This window comes from Falco naumanni, chromosome Z, assembly GCF_017639655.2.
Source record: "Falco naumanni isolate bFalNau1 chromosome Z, bFalNau1.pat, whole genome shotgun sequence".
NCBI lineage: Eukaryota > Metazoa > Chordata > Aves > Falconiformes > Falconidae > Falco > Falco naumanni.
In genome coordinates, this window is record NC_054080.1 from 85,615,804 (window position 1) to 85,628,628 (window position 12,825).

Consider the following 12,825-nt stretch of genomic DNA (forward strand, 5'->3'; position numbering starts at 1 on the left):
ACCTGCCATGTCCCCTTGACTCACCCCTGACCCACCTGCAGGGTGATACCAAGCGGGAAACTGGAGCATCAGCCTTCCTGGGCAGGGGAAAACCACGCATTTTCCTGAGATGGTGTTAGGAAAAGTGATGGGAAACAACAGCAACAGAGGCAGGAGTCAGTCCTGACTGACTGTGATGGTTGATCATTTGCTAGTACCCAGATAGAATGCTGCCTATGAGATTTATCAGACTGCTAGGTCAGCACATAAATATTAAAGAGAAAAGACTAAATAGAGTTACTGTTTGATAGAGAGGGTTATTATCGGTGAAGTGCGAGCAGCCCCACGTTGCAGTTCAGCTGTGTAGGGCAGGACCCGCATACATGGGGAGCCGCGCCAGCCCTCCAGCAGCCCCAGGCACAACTGCCCCTGGAAGAAGATGCCAGGAAGCAGGGCTGACCCGTGCTGGGGGGTCCGCAGCAGTTTTAGGATCGACAAATCACCGTACAAGGCTGCGAGGCCACATCAATGCCAGTCAGCGCTGGCTCAGCCATCCTGGAGCAGCTCCCTCACCCAGAGGGGCTGCAGCTTGCAAGCACGGTCCACAGTGGGGAACGAGACCCCTTCAGCCCCGGTGCCAGGAGGGCCAGGCACTGGCATAGGACACTGGAAAGGACACAGGGCAGAGCAAGGCAGAGCATCACCGCACACAGCCATCCCCTCAGTCTCAGGAAGCCCCAGGTCTTGGCTGCTGGCTGTGGGCAGCCCTGGGGGGAGCACCGCCGCCTGCTCGCCCACCTCTCACGCTGTAGCAGCGTCAGCCGTTGTCAGAGGCAGGTTACTAAACTGAATGCACTGCTGGCCCAGCCCTTTACAGGGTCTCCCCGTGCTCTTGCAAAGAGCAGCGATGCTACGAGCAGCCCCAGCTGCCATCACCAGGGAGCAAGTGGAAGGAGAGGGACCCAGGATGGTGCCCACAGCACCCTCCAGCCAGCACAGCAAACGTGTTTCTTCCTCAGAGATGCACTTAAGCTGCAAAATGTTTTTTTTCCAGAAGCCACAAGACTGGGTTAAAACTCCAGAGGCTGCTGAACTGCCCTTTGGAGAGGAGATACATTTGTAACTGTTACCCTGCTGTTTGAGCCTCCCTGGCTCAGCCCCTAGAAACGCTGCTGGCCATCCCCACAGGGGAGCAGAGCTCCGAGCAGTCATCTCCCCACACCTGGTGGGCACCGCGCCCTGCCCCTGCTCGCTCCCCCTGAAAAAGCACCTGCAGCCCGAGGAGAGGGCAGACACCCCTCCTAGGACCCCCCAGTGCTGCCTCATAGCAGAGGTGGTGGTGGCACTTATTGGAGGAGAAAGGCCATTGCAGACAACTGCCAGCGCTGTGGAGGGAGAAGCAAAACTAACACACAGCAAGAACTGCAGTCAGTGTGTGGGGGGACAGGAAAGCAGCTTTGAAAATGAAAAATTTTCATTTAACAAGAAATAAGAGCTCTAGATCCTGCTGCTAGCTATCACTGTGCAGCCTCGCTGAATTCACCAAGGGTGCAAGGGTTAAGAGAGCAGAATTTGGCCAGTGGGTGAAATAGATAAGCCATATGTCTGCACACTCCTGAATGCGGAACAGAAATAACGATGTGATATTCACACTGATAGTAAACTACTGTATTATCACCAGAAATTACAGTTTTTCACAGTATTTATGTTTTCCATAAAACACATTGCAAGAAAATGGATATTACATATAAGGTTTTGTTTCATAAAGAAAATGCAAATAAATTGCCACTGCAATGTTCATCGGCTCTAAAGACAGTTGAACTAGATGGCACGGCGGGCACTCTGCTGATGTCTCGGCATCGAGTTGGAGCCAGACAGCAAGAGAGGGGCTCCGGGGGAGGGGGGCTGTGCTCTGAGATGTGGTCATGGCCATGGCCAGCCCTGCCTGATCCCCAGGGCCTGGCGCCCAACCAGGGCGAGGGCTGGGCATGCATGGTTTGCTGCAGGGGTGCCTGGCTGGACTGCGGTGGACTGCTCGCACACAACGGCGAGAGCATCCTCAGACCGACACTGCAGAGGCTCTTTGTGCGCGGCGAGCCACGCACCAGCTATCACCAGCTATACGTGTTTACATTCCTTCTGCTTAATATTTCTGTAATCTTCTCTGGCATCATACACTCGTAATTTTTCTCCTCCTACTTCACACTTTTGATAAGCCTTCTGGTCCCGCAGCAGATGCATTGTGAATCTTCTCCTTCTAAGTATCTTGCATATGTTTCATTAAAAGTGTTTGTTTCTTTGATCAGCTTGAAGTTCTGATGTGAAAAGAGAAAAAAAAAAAGAAGAATAAAAATCCCACCAAACTTTTTGGACTTTGCTTGGCAGCACCCGGCCCTGAGATGAATAGCAGCGTCTCGGTACTAATGTCACTCGGTCCTAATGTCAGTCATTTGCTCTTTGCCAATTGATTTGCCCGTCCTCCCAACGATGGCTACGTTGTGCACTGGCACCCAAAGATAGAAAATGGGCTTTTTATTTGCCACACTGTGCAATTGCACATGAAAGAACATGGTGGGAGGTGCCAAATGGGAGCAGCAGAAATCGGGATATATTTCACCCACTGTTGCTTAGTGATGGGAAGCGCAGACAGGCTGGCATCTCCCACAGAGGGGGCACCAGCCCCTGTGCTCCCACCCGGGGTGGGCCAGTCCCAGGCATGGGGGAAAGGATGCCTGGAGGGGAGGGCAGGCACAGGGTGCCCCGGACCCCAGCAAGCGCCCACGGGGAGGGCTGCACAGCAAACTGAGGCACTGCCTGTGCTGGGGACCACCCTGCCCGTGCGCGGGTGAAAGTGCTGGCAATGCATGGCACGTGTGCTGTCACCCTGCACAAGGGGGGCACACGCGTCCCCCTGCTCCTCACGGGTGCCTGGTGCCCTCAGGGCTGCAAGGAGCTGCGGGACAAGTCTCAAGGACTGGGATAGTCGAGGTGCATCCAGCGTGGGGAAGAGACAGGAGAGTAGCTCTGCAGCACGCACCCCGTCGTGCTCAGGAGAGCAGCAGCTTACAGAGGGCAGCCCAGGCCCCACATCACCACCGCCACCGCCACTGCCACCGCCAATGCCACTGCCACCACTGCTACCACCAACACCACTGCCAATGCCACTGCCACTGCCTCCCTGCAGAGCGCAAAGAAGCTGCCAGATGAGGGGGTCTCACCCAGCCCACTCACGCTGTTCCTGAGTGCCAGTGTAGCATGTGGTCAGACCCCAGAAGTCGGCCCATCTCCCTGCTGGGCTTTGGGCTGCACCGGCAGCTGCCCTCCCTGCAGCGTTTGATCTGATCCCCGTGCAGGTACGATACCCAAGCCTTCACAGCCTGCCCTGCAGCCAGCTCAGCAGCTGGTGCCAGCTCCCTTGAGCTGCACCGTGCCTCAGCACAGAGCCTGCAGAGCACACTGCCAGACCGAAGGCCAGCCTGCAATGGGTGCAGGACTTGCAAAGACCCTCTCATGCTGCAGGTCTGGGGGCTTGTGAGGATGCAGCCCCATGCCAGGGAGGACGGGAGCTCACTGTCCCTGCTGCACATTGCAGTGAGGCATCGCTGCCAGTCCTCCAGAAGCAGCCATGGCTGAGTGGCATTGTCAAGGCAGCACTTTTCCCACCACCAGCATCGCCCTGCCAGGTGGGAAGCACAGCTGTGCTTGCGTTGTGGGTGCTCACCTCGGCACCACCAGCCCCGTGGGGGAAATGCTGCCGGCACAGCACGATGCTGGGGAACAGGGCAGCACTGCCCCATGGGGCTAGGGGCACAGCTGGGGCACCCACAGACCCTCTCCCTACCCCTTCCTGCAGCTTTCAGGGCACCTCGTGGAGGTCCTGCCCCATCCCGGGCTGTGCCAGCAGCCTGGCTGGGCTGTCGGGCAGGGCCCTGGGGATGGGGTCTGCAGGGTGGGGGACCACCCTCTGCCTGCCACACAGAGGCACAGAAACTCACCCCCCACAGGTTTCCAACCGCACCATGAAGCTGTCACCTGGGGCTTCACGCCTTTGCTCCCCAGCAGGAAACGGGAGTAATAATTACAATAATAACAGCCACAACAATAATAATAATATTATCCTTTATGCCTGTACCACTCTAGACTAACGAGTGTGGCGCATGCAGGTGCAACAGCCACACTGCTATTAGCCTTAATATGACTGCCTGCTACTTGCCCCGCGTGATTTATTTATTGCCATTGCTATTACCATCCCTTTCACGTGGTGCAGACATAAGTTATTTCCAAGACAAACTAACTGTAAAAATCAGTTCTTCCAATTACTGCTAAAAAAGGCACAATTTAAAGATGGAAAAGGGTGAGCATCTTTTTTCTGACTCACTGGCAGAGACCAATGTCTCCCCATACCTTCAACTAGGAAGAGTCAAAACACTTTCGCAAACCTCCCCTCAGCAGAGGGAGACCAGATGGTCCCACGGGTTTCTGCAAGGATGCGGTCCAGCTAATGCACTGTGAAAACATCCCCCTTAAATATTCCCGGCATGTCAGGAAAGCCCGGCCGAGCTCCGGCTCGCTCCGAAGGCCAGTGAGACACAGGCTCGTGCAGCGTGAGTGCCGAGGGCTTCAGCTCCACTCCAGACACCCTGCACAGCACCAGCAAAATTCCTGCCTGGATTAATAGCACCATGCACACATTTTTATTGAATCACTCTTGACACAGCTGCCATTCATAAAATACCTAAGCCTGTACTTTTATTCCTGTTCGAAAACATATTTAGTTACAATTCCTACAAACTTGTGGATGTTAAAAATAACATAGTATCCTGCAAGCCCTAACACATATGGTATTTTAACTTCCACTAAACCACATAAGACTACCCTAGATTATCTAATTCTGCATCCCTTTATAAAAGCAGTACTGCACATAATTTTGGGATGCCCAAGGTGAGGAGCGTGGGGCTCAGCCGCAGAGCTCAGGGCTGGCAATGCCCCAAGCCCTGCAGCAGCCTCCTCTCCTGCCCCATGCCCCTGCGGAGAGTTGCTGCATGGGGGAGTTCATGGTTTCTCACTGCTCTCATTAACTTTGCACGACCTGTGTAGCACTACAGAGCAGTATGGAAAAGGAGGCGCAGAGCACCTCACACAATCTCCCCTCTGTTTTTAAGCCCTCCAGTGCCCTGTGGCTGGCCAGCAGAGGATGCCTGCCTTCCACAAGACTGGCAGCATGGGTGTAAGGCTGAAACGCTCCTGTGGCAGATGACCCTACACCCACGGCAAGGTAGTGCAGACCCAGAGCAGCCAGGCATGCAGGCAAAACCCTGCCTGGCACAGGCAGCCGGGGCCAGGAGAGGAGCTCGCTGCCTCCCACTCCTCTGCTCAGCCCTCTACGGGGCAGGGGGCTTCCCTCTGGGGAGCAAGGGCCTTAGTCCTCTGTTTGCCACAGGAGAGGACATGTACTTGCATTTTTCCCACTCGAATCCGGAACCGCACCTGGCAAAACCCTGCCCTTCACCCAGTCCCTACCAAACCAGTTGGGAGAGACCCCACCAGTTTTGGCGGGCGTTGCACCGAGCTGTGACTCCCAGGAGCTCTCTTTGGGGAGAAGCAGAGCCTGCACCCACCGCCCCGCTCCCGTCCCCAGGCAGGCAGCCCCGCCAGCGTGGCCATTTTTTACATCAACTCAATCTCACCTTGGCTTCCAGACAGCAAGAAGTTAGGAGGGAGCTCCATTCTTGGCAGTCCATCATCGTGGCTCTGGCAGGGAGGAACAGATGCTACTTGCTGCTCACGCTGTCCTGGAGGTTGCTGAACAATTTGGGCATGATGGATGTGGCACTTGGAGCTGATTTCCAGCCGTGCCGTGGGCAGCTCCAGGAAAGGGCTCTGTACCCGCTGGGCCACTGCCTGCTGCAGGCTCCCCCCCCCCCCCCAGCATTTCCAGCCAAAGGCCCCTGGACACCGCTCCAGAGTGGACCCAGTGGTGGTCCTCACTCGGTCCCAGCAGCAGATCTAGAGTCTACGGCTGCTCCTTGGTGCAAAGACCACAGTCTCCTTTGAGCTGTCTGTCCCTGTTGAGGCTGTCCAGCAGCAGCTCCAGTGAGGGCTGCCCCATCCCCTTCCCAGCTCCACTGCCCACGGGAAATGACTGCTTTCGGATAAGGCTGGCTCTGTATTTAAAAACCAAACAAACAAAAAAAATCAAAACCAAAACCCAGATATACTTACCTCACAATATTTAAGACCCAATACAATACTCAAGCTTAAAATTAACGGCAATTATTTGCACAGAAGTCAACTTCTCTATTCCCATCCCTAAACATGTGAGAAAATCCTTTTTAGAAGCAAGGCCTTCATTTGTGCAGCACTTTTTGCCTGTCTCTGGTTTTCAGCTGCCCATTTTTAACATGTGCCTGGTACAGCTACAGGTGGTTTATGCAGTGAAATGTCTCCTGCCTGTAGCTATCCCATTTACACCCCGGACTGGGTGTTAACGAAGTGCTGTGCCCGTGACTCAAAGCCCAAATGGCCAAGGAAAAGGCAGGATAGAGCAGTTTGACACTTGCCAACTGCTCAGATAGAGCCCTTCTTGTCACTGAAAGTCATCATGCCCCCAACTGTTCAGAAGTTTCACATTCACTTTTTTCTGATGCCTTTCATGAAAAATGATATTTCCTTACCCATCACAGAAGATATTTTCCCCGGCAGGTATGCTGTCAAGCATGTTGTATTCACAACATGACACAAAGTCTAAAAATCACAGAGAGACTAATTACTGGAAGAAAATTACACCAAAAGACCAATTTCCTGGTGATGGAGATGACAGCCTGGCGCCTGGCCCCCTGGCCAGTTTGGGCAGCTTGCCCACGAGATGCTGTCACACCCCGATGCCCTCGCGCTGCTGTGGAGCAGGGCCCAGCACCTGAGAGCCCCCCGCAAGCCCCCGCAGCCGCACTGCACCCATCGCTGCTCCCCAATGCCTTTGAAGCAGGAGGTCACGCTGGGATGGCTCCTGCTCCACCAAGCACCTCGGAAACTGGATTTTCCTAGTACCAGCACCCAAGGGCACCGCCGCGGCTGTGCTCCCCCCGCCCCCCTCACACAAAGAGTTTTCAATTTCCTTGTGTTTTCCCACCTTTTACCTCTTGAATTCCAGTGATGGAAAATGAGCGGTGACCTCAAGTGAGCACCAGTCCCCACGTAGCTCTTCCAGTGCCATGGCCTCGTTGGCATGTCCTGCCCCAGGCTCAGCGTTCCCCACAGGTCCATGAACTGGGAATCCCTGGGAAACCCAGTGGCACCAGCATGACCAGGGGGTTGAACACATCGGGGTCTCTGTGGCAGAGGAAAGCACAAGGATTCAGGCTCCCCAGAGGGAGACCGCAGCTCTGCCACCACCTGCAACATCCAGTCACCCAAAATAAATCTAAAAATAGTCAAAATTAAAACCTGCCATACCTCCTTTCTCTCTGCTTTCCATACTTCTTACCATAATTTTAAATGTTATGTAGAAGTGCAATTAAATTAATGCTGCAATAGTTACAAATATAGTCAAATAACCCTTCAACTGTAAGACTTTTATAGGAAAGCAAAAATGCCACAAAGATAATTCATATGAAAGCTGAGGTATGGCTGATGAATTAGTTCATATTTACCTAGATTATGTATAATAAATGTAATGTATATCATTTATATCTATATAGTTCTAATTTAGTTGGAATAGGAAAATAATGCAACAGGAATTCATATGAAAACCAATTTTGTACAGGAAAATTAAAATGGTAGAGCATATTGTTTTATATGAAATATTGAGCTGTGCAATCATATTTGTTATATGCTTTAAGCAGACTTCAGTAGGAAAAACATATTTGTTCCCTTTGGAGCTTCTTTATAAGTGTATAAAAGCTTTAATTTCACATGGTCATAAACGGGTGGAATTTCACAAAAATGCCATCAACTTTTTTCTCCCTTTCTCCATCAACATTAAAATGTGATAAACAGATATTCAGAAATCCACACCACCCCGAACGTTGTTTCTTTGGCATGAAGTTATTCAGAGAGCTATTCTCACTTGCTAATAAACAGTAATTATTAAAAACTACTGACAATGCCTAACAATCACTTTCATAAAAAAACCCAAACCCATGCATTTTGCATGCTCTGCCACTGCACCTGAGGTTTAGAACCCGCACCCATGCACTTCGGCACGCCTTTGGCCACGGAGAAGCGAGGAGCAGATTGCACCCACCACCGCTGCAGGGCTGCAGCCCTCAGGACACGGTGAGGCTCCGCGCCCCCGCAGCCCTGTGCCCCCTGCCCCTGGCTGCATTGCTGTCTCGTGCTGCCACACGGCCAGGGGACCCACAGCTTGGGAAAGGGGGGGCCCAACAGAGACGGGCACCTTTTGAACCGGATTACACGGCTAGTTCTCAGGGGGTTCTGCTAGCTCCATTAAAGCAAACGCATCCTTCTGCCCTGTACACGTGCACTGCATCATTCCAGTGCTCCACTCCATGAGATGCCTGTGGCCGTGAAGCCACTGCAGAGCACGCTGTGCCCCTCGCAAGCCTCGTCAGATGCTCCTCAGGGCAACCCCCTCCCTGGCTGCACGAACAAGCAAGAAGCTGCTGGTCACCATCGGCCACCTCGCAGAGCTACCACCAGAGATCAGAAAGAGCCCACAGAGCCTGGAAAAATTTTGGAAGTCGAACCTGGGGTTTTTAAAATTTGATAGGGAAACTATAGCAATATTGCTGGCTTCTGGTCTGCTTGCAGTTGAACAGAAAATAACTGGAACCACCTGAGCTCCACACGCCCACCAGTGCTTTGGGCAGACAGAGCCCACCTGGCCACGTTCAGGCTGGCCATGGACATCGGGAACAGCTGTGCTATGGACCAGCCTGTGCTGGGGACACCACGGTACTGAGGCACCGGGGGATTTGAGGGCAAGGGGAGCTTCTGCTGGGGCTGCAACTGATACCAGGGCTGGCATGAGCACTTCTAATCCAACCCAACCTCCACACAGTGCTGGGTCTGGCTGCACAAAGCCAGCAGAACAGCCTACGTGAGCAGTCCCTGCAGGACTTAGCTTTGAGACTAACACTATTTAAAGAAATACTCGGATCACCTAGCTGTTCACCCTGCAGTCACGGCACCTGGGACAGCTTGCACGTGTGGGCAGTTCCCAGGACATCACCAGACCTTGATAACCAAACCCAGCCCCTGCAAAGAGACAAAGCAAAAGCCACCCCTGTGAAGGACACCAGCTACGGAAACCCAACAACTAACAAAACTGCCAAGGTACAGCCAGAGCCTTCACTGCTGCAGATCGGTGGGACAAAGCCAGTGAAAGAAACTGCCAGGAGAAGGATTTTCCCCATAAACTCAATTTTGAGACCTCACCTTTTCCCCTATTGCCCTCAGGGAATATTGCAAGTATTTTAGAAACAAGGTACTGGGATGTTGGTGAGATAAGGGGTGGCTTCCAGTATTATGTGGTATAAAAAAATACTAGAAAGAGCGAGCTAAATCAAACTGCAGGCCAAAATAACGCACGAAAGTCCCTAATAGGACCCAGCGATTTGACTTGTTGGTCCCACGCACACCCTGTCAGGCAGCCTTTGGTTGTCTCTGGCCAAGGCACATTTCTCAAACGTTGGAGGTAAATGCACCTCTCTGCTCCCTACAGGGGACAGGGGCAGCCCAGGGCACCAGACACACAGGACAATGTTGTTCCTCTCCCCGGGGTGCAACATCTCACCCTAGCTGGCCAGCAGCCCCCCGCACACGGGGCAGCAGGTGTGAGACGTACCCAGGGGAAACGCTGACTTCTAGTAGATTTTCATGAATTCTTGGTAACATGGTATTTAAAGACAGGGGGAAAGGGAGCTGGTGTCATTGTTACAGCGCGGCGTGCCAAGTTGCCAGGATGCTGCCAAAGATAACAGAGTCTTTAAGATATCTTTAAAAACTCCTGGTATTACAAGGTGCAGAACTAGCCCTGTGCAGAGGTAGAAAGTAATTATGCAATTCTTCTGTAAAATATGCCAGCTTATTTTCCAGGAATGAGGCATAGCCTAAAATGACATCTTGATTTCTTCCCATTCTAGAGTGCACCGGAGATGTCTCACTCTTCCAGCTCTCCAGGGCTAGAGTTGGCTTTTTCACCACTGAAAACCAGAGCCAGGAGGACTTGTCAGAGGGAAAAAAAAAGTAACTCTTAAACCTGCATATCTGTGTGCAGCGCATACAGCCGATCAAAAACGTGTGTGTGTACACATAACACATAAGATGAACTTGAAAAAGACTAGTTCCATATTTTAAAAAAAAAAAAAAAAGGATTAACACAGATGAAGTGTTAAGACACTGAAAGAGCACTGAGTTCAGAAGTGCCACGACCAAGGGCCCAGGCTGCTGAAGCACGGGCACTGTAGCTGCTGTGGGAAGCAGCACAACAGCTGTTCCGCATGAAATGGCCGGTGCCCCCGTTGGCGGAGGGAACTGTACACCCTGTACCTTTGCTGGTGCCACAGCGATATGGTTGACCCTCACGTCCAGGCTGCGATGGGTTCCCAGCCACCGGATCGAACTCCCATGCTCGCAGCCTGGCGTTGTTCTGCTGAGCCCACACACCTCATCCTTCTGCTGGGGTTGTGGTCTCTGCCTGGACAAACACTGTCCCATGCGCATCCACACACATCCTCCATCCCTTCAGAGCCCTCCATGGCCCTGACACAGGCCGTACCTCTCAATGCAATCCAGTGTTCCACTCCTCCTCTCTGCCCGTCCTTTGGGCTGTTGCTGTGGACATGGGGTAGCGGCTGTCCCAAGGTAGGGTCGGGTGGACACAGGGCATCACTGCATTCACGTTTTCAAGCCCTTCAGGAGCAGCATCAGACAGGTCAATAGCTCCTTAATGCTGTCTGGCAAGAAATGGGGAAAAGAAGTGATGTAAGGTACAACTCACCATGGAAATACGTGCTGAACCTGCCCTGGGATCTTTCACAGAAAGTGTATTCCCAAGCTATCAGTTGGTATTTTAGACCATAAATAACATATGACCTGATTGTGAAGAACACAGTTTAGCACAAGGCACTAACCAGAGTCACACGGTAAACTAAAACAATGTATGAAACCTGTTTCAGTGGGAGTTGCAATAAAGATTACTTACAGTTGCAAGCTCTTCAGAAAAATGGACTGATAAAATACATATTTTAGATTTCCAAACAGATCTTGCCAGCTCTCAAAATAGTCCACAAATTAATCCCACAATTATGAATCCCTTCTTTTCTTTGATTTAGCACCATCCCCTTCAGGAAAAATATTCCCCAGGTTAAAACATTTCAGAAAATACTCCACGTATGTGCTCACACAATTATTTTTTGCTCTCACCAGTTCCTCCTTCATCCAATCAGTTCTCCTCACCTCTCCAGGTTAGGTACTTTCCTCTGTCAAATATCCCTTTGAAATCCATTTCATCTGAAACACCAACACTTTTTAACAGAGTAACGAGGGAAGGATTGGAGCAGGGAGACGGGTGCAGCAAGGGCAAGGCGCAGCAGGTTAAGGTGCTGTGAGAGGACCTGACCATACGCAGGGTCCTCCGCCCAAGTCACAAAGGTCTGCAGAGAGATCTCAGCCATGCAGAGCAAACCCCACTGCAAGTGGGCACAGGAGTGGGGGCTTTGAGTCCCACGCTGGGACATCAGTGGCCATGCTCTCCTCACCCCCTTCAGGAGCCTGTCGCATCAGCACATCTTGGCAGGCTGCAGTGTAACCAAGGGGTACTCAGCAACTACAACAGATGGTTGAGGAAGGGCAAACAGAGCAAAAACTCTATTAAGAAAATTAATAAAATTAACAAACATTTGTTTTAAAAAGTTACTTGCGGCTTTCACATTTAAAGTTAGCTACTCAAATAAAAATCCTAAATTGTTCTGCTACACCATCTCCTCCTCTTGCTAACTGCCATTTGTAAGAAGTTTCTTCTTGTTCCTTCTCCAGTTGCCACTACTCACAGTTCTGCAAGGAGAGAACACAACCTGTATTGTTTCTTGCTGGTGTAAACACTGAATATAAGCAAAAATTATTTCCACATGCCTCCTAAGTGAAGCAATACAATAATAGTCATAACTGTAATATGCGCCACGGAACAGTATTTCCATTCTGAATGGAGCAGAATGAAAACTAACATTTTCTTTTTTTCAGTTGTAAACCATCCTCTTCCAAACTCATTGTTTTTGTTTTGTCTCATAGACAACTTTTTAGCTGCCAGGTTTCTGTATCATTAAAGTCATATGCCCTGTCCCAGTCCTAGGACAAAGATTCTTTGCCCATCAGTGGGATGCTGACACTTCTGTTTATTGACCTTTTCTGGCTCAAGAAGCAGCCCCCAGACATTAGACTTTCGTAATAATCAATTTTGCAACCAAGTGCAAACTGCCTTTAAGTAAGAGCCCAGTGGCAAGGTGGGCCACGGAAGGAAGCCAGGTGGGACAGGCAGTCACACAGTTGGGGTCGTTGTGTGTGCTTTCAGCTAGTTAAACTTCACTTTTTGCAGAATACAAAGCATGTCTGCACTTTGGTGATCTGATCAATGATCAGCTGCTCATCCCATGGCGACACTTGCCTTGACACCTACATCCCCACGCAGGGCTTCAGACTTAGGAAGATATTAATGATGAGAAATGAAAGACCAAAAGATTAAAAATGTGAGAGAGAAAAAAATCAATATTTCCTGAAAGTTTACTTGAGGAAAGGAAAAAAAAAAAAAGAAAAAAAAAGAAAAGGCATTTTCCCAGTGAATGGCATACTTATAATCTCTCTGTTTCACTGCCTGAGACCGCAAAGTGG

At 51.1% G+C, this 12,825-nt stretch overlaps 1 long non-coding RNA gene across 1 annotated transcript; it reads right to left on the reverse strand.

The window, feature by feature from the left end:
- Nucleotides 1–1,635: 1,635 nt before the first annotated feature.
- Nucleotides 1,636–11,978, reverse strand: LOC121081267. Its single transcript, XR_005825626.1, has 6 exons — nucleotides 11,365–11,978; nucleotides 10,718–10,895; nucleotides 7,116–7,308; nucleotides 6,654–6,723; nucleotides 5,667–6,143; nucleotides 1,636–2,294 (listed from the first exon to the last, which is right to left on the reverse strand). It is a non-coding gene; the product is annotated as an uncharacterized LOC121081267 (long non-coding RNA).
- Nucleotides 11,979–12,825: the final 847 nt, after the last annotated feature.